The sequence below is a fragment of the Schistocerca serialis genome, chromosome 8, assembly GCF_023864345.2.
Source record: "Schistocerca serialis cubense isolate TAMUIC-IGC-003099 chromosome 8, iqSchSeri2.2, whole genome shotgun sequence".
Lineage (NCBI taxonomy): Eukaryota > Metazoa > Arthropoda > Insecta > Orthoptera > Acrididae > Schistocerca > Schistocerca serialis.
Genome location: NC_064645.1, coordinates 407,467,083 through 407,480,521, shown reverse-complemented (window position 1 = coordinate 407,480,521; position 13,439 = coordinate 407,467,083).

Below are 13,439 nucleotides of genomic sequence, written 5' to 3'. Positions count from 1 at the left end.
CATGACTTGTTGCTTTACTTTATTCTGTTCCTGTATAAATTTACTGTAACGCGTTTCACTGTTTTGTAGGTGGTGATTAAAACATTCGTCAATTTGGCTGTTCTGTTGGCCAAATTTCGCGTCTACTTTTGGATCCAGTGTGCGTGAAAGTTCTGCTGACATTAATTTAAACTCGTCGCGTAACTGTGTTGCGTTTTCAGAACATTGTTTAGCGACTGCACTAATTTCATCTCTAAGTAATTTAGTTGTGGCTGCATGTGTATTACTAAATTCTTGAGCCACAGATCTAATTTCTTCACTATTGCTCCTAGCACAAGCCTTAATTTCCTAACGTAATTGTTCTTTAATATCATGACATTGCGCGGCAATGGCTGTAATCTGTTCACTAAGTTGTTTGCTCTGTTCATTAAGGTTGTCTTGTTTTTCATTAAGTTTCTTGTTGGATTCATTAAGGTCGTCGTATTTTTCGTTCAATTGTTTAAGATTTTCATTAAGTTGTTTGAAGTTGTTGTCTTGTCTTTCATTCTGTTGTAGCAATACTGCCATAACTTGATCCAAGCCAAAATTAGCGACTCTATTTTCTATGCTGTGTAATGGTGTATGTGCATTTGTCACGTTTTGTGTAATCATTTGGTCATTTTCTGATGCTTGAAAAGGTTCGCCAATTGGATGTGTACTGTTAGTCACTACCTCGGAATCAAATAAATCTGACGTACTTTGAGCACATTGTTCACCTTCGTTAGAAATAATTATCTATTCACTACGTAAATTTTGCAAATTAGGCGTGTCAAACTGGACAGCGTTCATTGTAACGGAACGTGCTGCGTCATCAATTGTTACATTTACTGTGGACATAATTGCATTTGTTTGCTCATCATTAGGATCAAAATCAATAATAGTGATCGGCACGCACTGATTATCTATAATTAGGGGATTATCACTATTAGACTGAGTGTCGCTAGTATGACCGGTCAAATTATTCGAGTCGGCTATTTCACTCATTGCACATCGTGATGTACTGTTAACAGTTTTTCGCGGCATTTTTCACAAATAAAAATTAAGCACAAAATGAAACAAAGACGAAGCAAAAATGGAACAAACACAATTACAACAAAGAGCAATAAATTGCCGATGATCTGTGAAAGAAAGAGTGACAAATTAGTAAATGCGTTGCGCCAGATACAAACTACATTTAAGTAAATAAGAGCAGATATATGACTACTTCTCAGAGATTCACAAAGAAATACGATTCTGGCCGGTTGTTGCCAAGTGTAACCTCCCCACAAAATATTTTAAATAAATAATATGAGTATGATTCTAATCTAGTGTAACCTCCCCACAAAATTCTTTTCACATTAACCTCCACACAAAATTCTTTCTGATTTAATCTAAGCTCAAAATTCATTCACATTTAGCGTAACCTCACAACAGAAAAATTCCTAAACCTCTCAACAGTAAAAATTATAATTATGTCGTTCACATTCAGTGTAACGTGCCAATAAAAAAAAAATTCAGTAACCTGGTAATAAAACATTGTAACTAACCTCTCAATTAAATTGTCGCTCACTTACAACCTTTCAATACTTCACTGTGAATTTAACCTGGTAAATTTTGGACGACAGCAGTGCTGCGTCATGGCCCTGAAAAATCTTCTGAATAAAAAAAGGAAAAATTCTTACTTCAATGAAGTCCCCAGATAAATTTTTCCGGCACAGCTCTGTGCAATGCTGGCCGACCTATCTGTCATTTATGAAAGGAAGCAACTGATTTTTCTATTGCAATAATCGGGATGATCATGGATGGGAGAAATTAGTAAATTCTTTAAATTGAACTGGATGGTTGTTAAAAGTTACTTTTTATGAGGAAGATTATTATTACAAGAGTTTTAAAACATTTACATGCGACTTGAGATAACATTACTACATCTGCGCGAGGCTGCTTTTTTACCTTATACAATAATACTCAGGCTCCGGCATCGCTGCACTGCGACCGGGCCAGCCAACACGATACACCATACCAGACCAGAGCAGACTCCAGACTAGCAACAACTTACTGCTACAGCTACGCAGTTCCTACTGCAGTCAACACTGCTCTCTGGTCAGAGACCTTGCATATCGCAGGCAGCGCATGAGCAATACATCGAAATTACATCTGCTCGGACCTCTAACAATGTGATCATGTGGTTCTTTAAAACCTCATCTCTCAGCATCGCTGGCACTACTACCCTTGGCTCTAACTTCGTTTCCCTGTTCAGATGACCCTTGTACATATTAAGTTGTGGCTGTGTGCGATACAATTTACAATCGTTGTCAGCGTCCTGTAATTCTTGCCATACTGCTAGGTCACAACCTATGACTTCTCCTTTTGCCACATTTCTACTTAGTGCATCTGCATTACCGTGCTTCTTCCCAGGCTTGTGCACCACATAGTATTCAAGTTCACTAAGCCCCACAGCCCACCTAGCGAGTGTAGTGGATGGATCCTTCAACGCCAACAACCACTTCAACGCAGCGTGATATGTCACTACCTGAAATCTTCTACCACATAAATAACATTTAAAATACGTGATTTCATAGATTATGCTAGGCATCTCCCTCTCTGTTGTTGAATAATTCCTTTCCACTGCATTCAACTGCCTAGATGCATAGGCTACAGGATGTTCTTTCCCATCAATTTCCTGACTAAGAACACACCCTAATGCTTGATTCGATGCATCACATGCTAGAATAAATCCTTTTTCAAAATCTGGAAACACAAGAACCGGTCTTCTACATCTACATCCATATTCCGCAAGCCACCTGACAGTTTGTGGCGGAGGGTTCCTTGAGTACCTCTATCGGTTCTCCCTTCTATTCCAGTCTCGTATTATTAGTGGAGAGAAAGATTGTCGGTATGCCTCTGTATGGGCTCTAATCTCTCTCGTTTATTCTCATGGTCTCTTCGTGAGATATACGTAGGAGGGAGCAATATACTGCTTGACTCATTGGTGAAGGTATGTTCTCAAAACATCAACAAAAGCCTATACCGAGCTACTGAGCATCTCTCTTGCAGAGTCTTCCACTGGAGTTTATCTATCATCTCCGTAACGCTTTCGCGATTACTAAATGATCCTGTAACGAAGCGCGCTGCTCTCCGTTGGATCTTCTCTATTTCTTTTATCAACCCTATGTGGTATGGATCCCACACCGGTGAGCAGTATTCAAGCAGTGGGCGAACAAGTGTACTGTAACCTACTTCCTTTGTTTTCGCATTGCATTTCCTTAGAATTCTTCCAATGAATCTCAGTCTGGCATCTGCTTTACCGACGATCAACTTTATATGATCATTCCATTTTAAATCACTCCTAATGCCTACTCCCAGATAATTTATGGAATTAACTGCTTCTAGTTGCTGACTTGCTACATTGTAGTTAAATGATAAAGGATCTTTCTTTCTATGTGTTCGCAGCACATTACTCTTGTCCACATTGAGATTCAATTGCCATTCCCTGCACCATGAGGCAATTCGTTGCAGATCCTCCTGCATATCAGTGCAATTTTCCATTATTACAACCTCTCGATATACTACTGCATCATCCGCAAAAAGCCTCAGTGAACTTCCGATGTTATCCATAAGGCCATTTATGTATATTGTGAACAGTAACAGTCCTACGACACTCCCCTGCGGCACATCCGAAATCACTCCTACTTCGGAAGACTTCTCTCCATTGAGAATGACATGCTGCGTTCTGTTATCAAGGAACTCTTCAATCCAATCACACAATTGGTATGATAGTCCATATGCTCTTACATTGATCATTAAACGACTGTGGGGAACTATATCGAACGCCTTGCGGAAGTCAAGAAACACGGCATCTACCTGGGAACCCGTGTCTATGGCCCTCTGAGTCTCGTGGACGAATAGCGCGAGCTAGGTTTCACACGATTGTCTTTTTCGAAACACATGCTGATACCTATAGAGTAGATTTCTAGTCTCCAGAAAAGTCATTATACTCGAACATAATACGTGTTCCAAAATTCTACAACTGATCGACGTTAGAGATATAGGTCTATAGTTCTGCACATCTGTTCGACGTCCCTTCTTGAAAACTTGTTGTTAACACTTCTTTCAGTTTGTCAAACGCCTTCTGACACTCTTCTGACCACTAAAATTTCACACCCTTCCGTAACAATCGCGTCGATAGCTGTGTTAAGTCTCCAAAACCCTTCACGAACTCTCGATAGAAATTGCAAATCCCGACGAATGATTGCACTTCCTTAACTGTTTTCGGCTCCCGAAATTACCTTACACAGCCTGTACCAACCTCGGATCTGTTCACACTCCGTCCTTACTGATGATATGACCTAAATATTTCACTTATTACAATGCAAAATGACATTTCTCCAGGCTCAACGTCAAATGAGCTGCTCTTAACCTCATAAAGAGTTCCCTTAACCGCTGTCTATGCTGCTCCATACTGCTTGAAAACACTATAATGTCATCCAAACAGGCAAGACACTGCTGTGGTTTCAAACCCGTCAACACACTGTCTAGCAACCTCTGAAACGTTGCTGGAGCGTTTTTCAAACCGAATGGCATTCCGATGTACTTGCAATGCCCTCCAGGATTAGAGAAAGCAGTTTCTGGACGATCCTCTGGTGCCACCTCTAACTGATGATAACCACTTGTCAAATCCATCATAGAAAAGTACTGGCACTGTCCTAAGTGATCCAAAGTCTCCGATATGTTTGGAATGGGGTATCTGTCCGTTACTATCTTATTGAGGTATAGGTAGTCACAACAGAACCTGCATTTCTTAGTTCCATCCATAGATTTTTTAGGGACAACGACAATGCACGCTCCGCAGCAACTATTACTATGCTCTATAATACCATTCGCAAGCTGCTGATCAATGAAATCCTCCACAATCGGCTGCAAATACCTTGGTACTCTGTATGATTTACGGTAAACAGATGCTTCGTTCCCTGTTGGTATCCTATGTTGGATTAATGGAGTTGCTGGTAATGGCCCTCGTGGAACAAGCAAATCCTTAATTTCCCTCTACAATTCTTGCATTGCTCTTTCTCTCCTCCTTTCAAATGCTTAACATTGTTGCATAATGCAGTTGATCGCTATGCCTACCTCTCGAACACTAGTCTTCATCATCTGGTACATCCAAATTCGCTACTAAAACTCCTTTTATCAAATTCACGTCTACAGCGCTAAAATTATCCACGTTCAAAGGGACTACTCGCCTGTCGTTTCTCTCTTGTACGCTTACAGTACTACATTTCACAAAACAACCTAATGGATCCAAAACTTCATTATCCTCCAGTGGTTCAATAACACATACTGTACCCACAGGTAGATTTGACTCTACACTTACCCGAAGCGACTTCCCAGTACCACTAGACATACACTCATGCGTATTAAGCCTTAACGCTAACGTACGTGTTTCAGTTGGTTTGTTCATTACGTTGAACGCCCCTCGCGACAGCTCTGGATCGACAGCAGTTTCCCCTAACTGAAATAACATTCCGCCAAGTACCACAGTTCGTTGTCCAAGATCAATTTTGGCCTGTTGTTGATGCAAGAAATCTACTCCTAGGATCATGTCGTAGCCCTCGCTTACCCATGGTACTACCTCCAAGCATGCATCAAATTGGACTTCCCATATGCGAAAGTCAACTGTCACTGACCCCAAAGGTGTGACCTCCTTATCCCCCACTCCACGCAACCTATAAAGTGGTGGGTCTAACTTCCTTCGTCCCATTTAACTCTTAGTAGCCACTGAAACTTGTGCCCATGTGTCCTCCGCGCGACCGCTACGGTCGCAGGTTCGAATCCTGCCTCGGGCATGGATGTGTGTGATGTCCTTAGGTTAGTTAGTTTAAGTAGTTCTAAGTTCTAGGGGACTGATGACCTCAGAAGTTAAGTCCCATAGTGCTCAGAGCCATTTGAACCCCTGTGTCCAACAAAATCTTAAACGTTTTAGTTCCTATGGGTCCTACCACTGAACATTCCATCTCTGCATCCGTATTTGTTGCATCGAAATTAAACAGGAACTCCCTTAAGTGAGTCTTGGGCCCCCTCTGTTGTTTAACGATTGTCCACCTCTTCTAACTCCACTTCTCCATCCTCCACGCTGCTGATTTCCACCCCTTCCTCTATATTCCTCGGTGACTGGGTACATTGCCACTGCATGTGTCCCGTACCACCACACTTATAACATTTTATACCTGCTGTAAACTCTGCTTGTCTGTCGCATACCCTCATTGCCACATCTATTTCCTCACGTTGAGTTGCCAGCTGATTGGCTGAATACAAATCTTTCAGAGTCCCTTCATGCACTTCACGCGCCATATGCGCTGGTAACCTCCTCAAAAATACATCAAGTGCCCTTTTCTCAGCCTCTTGCAACAGAACACCACTCACCTCATCACTCTAACACAACTCGTAAGTATACTCGTTAATTTCTCTTATCCTGTCTGCAAATTTCTCTACCGTCTCCCCCTGCCTCTTTGTCATTGTACTCAACCTCTCCTTGGAGTACCGAGCGTTATTCTGTTTCTTGTACCTCTGTAAAAGCCCCTCCTTCAGCTGCTTAAACTGTCCAGCCTTCCTTAAGGCATCAGAATACCTTACATATGTCTTCACTTGACCCGTTAATCTAATCTTGGCTACATGTAACAACTGCTCATCAGACCAACCATTCATCACAGCTGAAGTTTCCAAGCCCTCCACAAACGAATGCACCTCCTCAGATTCCTTACCAGGAAACGGAATAATCAAACTCGTGGCAGCTGGATCAATCTCCTGCTGCGGCACCCTAGGCAACAACGACTGATCTGACGCTGTTTCCCGCTCATTTCTAGCTGTTAATTCACTTCTCAACTGCATATTGTCCGCTGTCAATTGTGTTACCTTCCCCAACAAAATACGTACCGCTTCTGGTTGTGACACACCTTGTGTCCCTGACACTGCCATTGTGTTGCTTTCGTTCCCAGTTAGTCCCAAAAGAAAACATTTAAGTTCAAGAATAACCTGACTTCCTACAGCTCCGTATCTTCATACTCAGTATCATCGTACACAAATACAAAAGTAATCAAATGCCATAAAAAACAACATCTTATTGCCCCAAACACACTAACATTTATTCTGACAAAAAAAAAGTTTATGCCTATGGAAAACATCTAAAATGGCCTGCCAGGAGTCATACTGAAAACATAAACAAAAAAAGAAACAAAACGTCAAATACTCAAAAAGAAAAATTGGTCAACATTCACCACGTTTTATGACTGTAATGCAGGTGGTTGATTCGAAAGTCATACTATACACCCGCTATTCTGACACCAAATGTTGAGGTATTGTTGGGCGAGGATGGGCTGTCAGGATATGCTGTATTAAAACTCGTCCGAGTTTCCCAAGTGATTTATTATTTTCAGCTACAGTGCCCCCGTTCCTCTCAGTCTGTGCCACTGTGTCCCGCAATGCTGAGGACACCCTTTTGCTGTCTGTGAAATGGCTTGGTGCAGAATGGCTGCCTCAGTGACCTATGCAACGCACTGCTGTGTGTCGGCGTTGTACAGCCGCAGAGCTGTGATGACGTCAGGATGCGCCGGCAGCCAAGTCAGTGGCCTTTGTCCCTGATGTCTCAGTGCTGCATGTGGGAAGCTACAGGGTGCCCCGCTGCATGCTTCTTCGCCGTCGTGGTTAGGATTGCAGCGACAACAAGCAGCTGTGATCCGACAGCCAAATCTGTGGCCCTCGCCACGTGATGCCTCCAGCATGTGTTGGGAGCCAACAAGACTGCCTGCAGTAGCGAGCCATGGCGTGGACCGCCAGTGGCTGCCTCCGGCCCCTGCGTTGGTCTCAGAGGGTCAAACCAATGAACTGCCATGGACTTTAATGCTGGCGCCCCATCTACTACTGCGTGTAGCCAGTGGTGTGACATGCCTTGTCGTCCAGGAGAGCTGTCGCACTTGAATGCCTTGTTAGTGAACCGGCGCCTATTTATACGCGGCTGTGTGCCTCTGTTTTGCTGATGTGCCACTTCGAGTCATGTACTCATAACACCTAGGTAGGCCAGTGGGCCCCTTCTGCCTGTAACTTGGGCCATGCAACCCGCTGTGTTTACTCTTTCAGCGGTTCGACGGCCCTGTGGCCTCCATTCTACTTCTCAACCGTGGGTAGCATAACTACACTACATGCTGTTGCACTCTTCATTCACAGGAAGTTTGGATCAAAAACTTTGATCAGTCTACTTGCTGATTTGGGATTCAGTGGAACATATTACAAAGCACAACAGCTGGAGCTCTCAGCTGTCTGCCTCACTGAAAAGCCTGTCCCAAGTGGAACATTTTGTCAGTATGAATTCGACAATGTCGATTTCAATGTCCCCACTATCGACAGCTGGTATACGTTCCACAGTATGGGGGGCATCAAATGCATCACCCCAGCCTAGCTCTCTCACCCTCTGAACAGGTTCAGAAGGTTAAATCGGCTCCCTCTGCCGCAGAAGCAGGCAAACTGGGTGTCATGGAACTTGAGGTACTTGTACACCAGTGAAACAATGCATTATGATACATTACTGTCCTTGACTTGAACATAATTATCCCATTCCATCTGACATATTAACACTCACTATTCCAGATATGCTGTGGATGTGTGTTAAATGGCTTCATTCTGTGCAGAACATTCCACAAGTGTCAGCAGTTCCTGAGTGGAAGGGATTTATGCAGTCTCTCAGTAACGCAAATAATGTCGAAAGAAGTGCAGTAAATTTCCTATCATTCATTAATTCACCATGAAATGATTACAATACAGTATACGCAGCTTTACAATCTGCTGCTAACGAAGGCCAGCAGCAAGGTGCCGCAATTTGTTTCGTTACTTTCGAACATCCACTGTACATAAAGGCTCGAAAAGTCCATTGTGGGATAGTATCCGTGAGATTGGGAGAATTTCATACACTCATGTCGTTCATGGAGTGCATTGGTCACACAATGTCAGGGTTTGGGCTGGAGGAAGTGTTAAGCTTAGTTTGTGGTGCAAATTCTGTTGAAAAGATGTTAACTGAACATGGTTCCGGCAGGGGTGTTAGAGGAACTAACTTGTTCCAGCTGTTTTAACTGGGATCATTCTGGAAGATGCCAGTGTCTCCAAGGAAGAAAAGAAGAGTTATCAGCATTTTGAGTAATAAAGATCCTCTTACTGCACAAAAAATTGAGGGAGATGATTGTTTGGCATCAATTTAAAAAAATGTAAGAATGAGCTGGGGCGTTTCAAGGGGAATGGACCTACTGCTGTTTTGTGGGTGCAATATTTTGATATGGTTTCATTAATGAAGAAGTTCATAGATTTTGAATGTCGTGGTGATTGGAATGGCCATTTGGCATATGTTCAGAAAATGATACCATTCTTCCATGCAACTGGTCATTTTCAGTATGCAAAATGTGGCCATCTTTGCATCTAAGATACGATATTATTAAAAATTAGCTGGCCAGATGTGTTCAAGTATTTTTCAACTAAGGGTTATTTCACCATAAATAGAACTGCATCTGTTCCATAAAATTTAGGGCGTGCAGCCGCATAAATTCAGCTTCTTCTCCTAATATTTCGGCTGAATACCGTCGAGCCATCTTCAGAGTGAGCCCAGGTGACTTACGCTCCAGCACTTGCTCCATCCTTTTACACCTGAGGACCAAACCACTGCGTATGCGTCCAAAGAAGAATCGGAATTTATGCGGCTGCACGCCCGATATTTTATGGAACAGTCTTTGTGCCGTGAAAACGTGAAGATGCACAGAACTTCATCTTCTTGTGGAAGGATTTGATCAGACGTGACCATATAACAGACTCTAATGAGCTCCATTAAAAGCTCAGGTCGTCTGGCACAAGGAGGAGGCACAACTAACTCCGTTCTAGAAAAATGTGGTGGATGATCTCCTGGAGCAACCGCCATCTGCTCATGACTGGAAGAGTCTACTGGAGTGATTTTTTCGAGTGGGGACCAGCATGTTGATTTCCAGGTGTCACGGCAAATTAGGGATAGACGAGACCAGACAAAGATCTACGAGTGGTTCAGCAACCGTCCTCCTTTTCCAAAATTGAATTCACTAATATCTCTCTTGACAGGCATTATCGGAAACTCAAAACTAAATAGTTACTAAGTCCTAGAAATTGGTCCCAGAACCGTGCACAGTTATATTGGTTGTAATTTTGGTGACATAAAACAGTCTAAGAAGAATGTGATGACATCTTTGGCTAGTATGAAACATACCATAAAGGTGCACGGTGTGGGTCATCTGACAATTTTCCAAAGAACAGCCAATGCAAAAAAGGGTGATGAGGATGTTGCAAAGCTTATGGAATATGAATTATCTCCATTATCATTGTCTCTCTCTTTAATGAAGTGTTAATGAAGAAAGGAAAGAAATCTTCTCTCTATGATGCTTTTTCAGAAGAAAATCATGCAACTCATGACCTACAAACCAACAGTTCCCAGTTCCTTTGCATTTAATTTCCTCCCTCGCTAATAGTTGCAGAAAAACATCTCTACATGATCCTGGCTGAATTTATACATTAACAAATACTTCTTATAACCAATCTCAACGAGGTCAACAAACATCCCTCGATAATTTGAATGATGCAAAGGAATCAATTATTGGAGTTATGCACTGTCTTCTACAGATTCCTTTGCCAGTAGTATCTGTCAAACCCAACAAATGAGATTCTGCCTCTGTTAAAAAGGCTCCCAGTTGGGATTGTTTGAGACCCATAAAGCAGATTTGTGATTAACTGCAAATGGACTTTTGCAATTGCAAATGTCAAACATTTCACAAAAATCTGCTGTACCTTTAGAACCTTTAGAAGTATCAAGTTGTAGGTCTTCAGTTAAGTACCATAGACTTGTGCAGACTGAAGAACTAGACACTTGTACAGCTGATTTCACGTTTATTTTTTGTCTCTGATATGTGACATGATTTCTTTTCAGTCTGTTACCCAAAACTAGTCCATCCTGGCGCAGTAATTTTTCTAGTGCAACTATGTATTCCCACCTGATGACATTTCCATTAACATCTATCATCACTTTCATATCAGAATAAATTGCTCACCAATTTCAACCATCAGCCCATATGAATACTTTTTCTGAAATACTGAGACATAAAAAGTAAGGCTACATATGTTTAACATTTGTAATGGCTCCCAGTTTTGAGGCAAGTGTCAAGTTAGTGTTTAGATCATCAAATCTCAGGCCCACATACTTCATGTTAACTTCATACAGGAGGAAGAGCATTTTGCACCACACCAAACTATTCATCAGAGGACACGCTATAAACTAAAATATTGGTATCTTCCAGTTAGTTTTTTTGCCCACAACACGAAGCACTAATGTTTTCTTGGCTTCCTCTAATTCCCCATTTTGTATTGCAAAACCTCTATCAACATAACCAACAAACTTTTTCCCATACCAGTCTAATCTTTTTTAAATGAATTTTCATTATATGTTAAACAGACATTAACATCACTATTTACCTGCATTGGTCTTTTTGAAATTGCTAAAAATGCTTCAACAGTAAATACTGACTTTCCATCTGCAGAGTTGTACTAGTGTCTCAAACTACTCTAATATGGCAAAGCTAAAGCTAAGGAGTTACACATACATTCATAAGCCCACAGCGAAAAAATTGCTGTGTTAATGAAAATTGTTTCAATGTGTCAGAGTATTCACCGTTCTTGTGAGACAAAATTCTCATAAATATTTCTAAAGACACATCTTGCAGGGTCTCATCAATGAGGCCTACAGTTCTGTCACTGATTAGGTTTTTAGTTTGTAAATCAGATACAAGCTCCTTTAAACACCTCCTTGTCTTTCACATTTCACTTTCTTTGCACACAATTGTTTTTGTATGGTCCTAATCACACAATCCTTCTTTTCGGTAATTTCACTGCGCTGTCCTTGGCCTTTTTTTTTTGCAGTGAATATATGTGGTTATTGTTAAGGGGGGACGTACACGAAACTGCAGTAATTTTAAAAGTATTTTATAAAACTCTAATTTTTTAAGATAATCAATCCAAATTTGGTACAGTTATTAAGAAATGTTATGCGCATATGAACCTAAATTTTCATTTTTATTGACCTTTTACATCTTTAATTATTAACAATTAATTTTTTTTCAACAATGTAATTACAAATGTTCCTTTTTTGAGAAAACTGTGAGAGCAATGTTAATGAATTTTTGTACACACTTTCATACCAAATAATTACAAAACTCTGTGGAGCAGAATTTTTATATCTTCTTTTGTTCAGTTTTTACGGGTCTCCCAATTTCCCTGAAAAATAATATATCAAATTTAAGGAATATTTTCTACCATAAATACCTTACTATTTTATTAAATGAAAATTCCTTCCACAGAATTTTTCACTATAGTACTGACTAGTCATATACCAAATTTCACTTCTCTACCTTTTGTGGTTTTTGAGAAAAAGGTACATAAAGTTATAAAAATGTAAGTTACGGGAAAACTGAATCAATGATTTGATAGTGTTTGTATTAGGTCTTACCGTCTCTGTGTGAACTAGTGCAAGCCATATGCATACTCCTCTTCATCTGCAAGCAGTCTCTTCTTTGCTTGTCTTCTTTGGTTAACCTGCTGTTCAATTTTATTGGCTGTAATATCAGCCGCAGCAACTCTTTTGTCATCGATGTCCTTCAATATTGAATAGGTGAAAGCTCCTGGATGAAATCCTAGCCTCTGTAGAGTTTTTATTCTTCCAAGATTACCATTGTTAAAAACTAAACAAGCATCATATGCAGCAATTTCAACAATAATTGTTGAAACAAATGTTGTTTTTGGGCAACGTTTCCAAATCAGTGAGTTGTAACTTTCATTAGGGTTTTGTGTCTTTCCATGCACACACTTTCGTAGGAGGTCTGGCTCTGCTAAACACCTAAATGTTGGTTTTATAGCACTTAAAACAGCCACAGGTAAACTGTGCTTGTGTGAATAGTTCATGCCATCACGCTCAGCCTGCTTGAATTTGCACCACGATATGTCACACAAATTATGTACAGGTTTGTCATCTGTGGATAGTTTATGAAAATAAATAGACCACACAGCCTTCTGCATGTTATTCAAATTTCCACTGTTGTCCCTTATTGCCTTGCCATAGTACACTTGTAAAGAATGAATTTCTTTGTCTGTGAGTCTGTTGGGACCACCTAAAAGTTTTCCATCCTCAAGTTTCCTGCCCTTCAATTCACGTTTCAATTTTAAAAGTCTGCCTCCCATTCGTTTTTGCACATGTCCAACACATTCCAACTTTTCTATAGCACAATGGGGACCATAAGGTTCACTTTCCAAAACAGTTTTGAAGGAGCTGGAGTCACCATCACCAAGGTATTTTGTGTATCTAACACCGTACTTTTCCACACTTCGATGGAACATAAGTTTCA